Raw genomic sequence first — 572 nt, forward strand, 5'->3', positions numbered from 1 at the left:
AAAAGAAAAGAAAAGAAAAGAAAAGAAAAGAAAAGAAAAGAGAGAAGAGAAGAAAACACAAACACCCAGGGCAAAAGAACAAGCTTAAGTGGGATCTGATATGTCAAATGCCACTCACTTTTCTCCAACCCCAAGATACGTTCCATTGATTGCACTTTAAGCCTAGAGCCACCAGATGGAGCCCATGCTCAACTCTTAAAATACACCTTGGAGGTGCTGGAAACAGAGCCTCCCTCCCTCAGCCTTTCGGATTCTGCCCTCTCCCTGATTATTTCTCCTCTCCACCATTGTGTGCCCTATTTACCAAATAGCTGGCCAGCTCTTTGGCAATAACCATGAACAGAAAATAAAAATGATACCAATATGCTACTCACGGATTACAAAGGAAAAAACAATTGGCAAGAGCGGATACAGGCAGCACAGATATCTCAGGTCTTGGGATAATGCTCAATGATCTCATCCCAAGCCCTATGCCACTTGCGCAGTGTCTCAATCGCAGTGCTTTTCCCTGCTGGACAATGCTCCTTCTGGCTTTCAGGTCTATGCCATGGTAATGGGACATAAATACAAAA

General features: G+C 43.5%; 1 protein-coding gene across 4 annotated transcripts in view; it reads right to left on the reverse strand.

The window, feature by feature from the left end:
* Window positions 1–572, reverse strand: part of LUZP1 (leucine zipper protein 1) — a 71,920-nt gene that overhangs the window by 18,862 nt on the left and 52,486 nt on the right. The window lies entirely within an intron of this gene.

The sequence above is a fragment of the Pteropus medius genome, unplaced genomic scaffold, assembly GCF_902729225.1.
Source record: "Pteropus medius unplaced genomic scaffold, Ma_sr-lr_union100, whole genome shotgun sequence".
NCBI lineage: Eukaryota > Metazoa > Chordata > Mammalia > Chiroptera > Pteropodidae > Pteropus > Pteropus medius.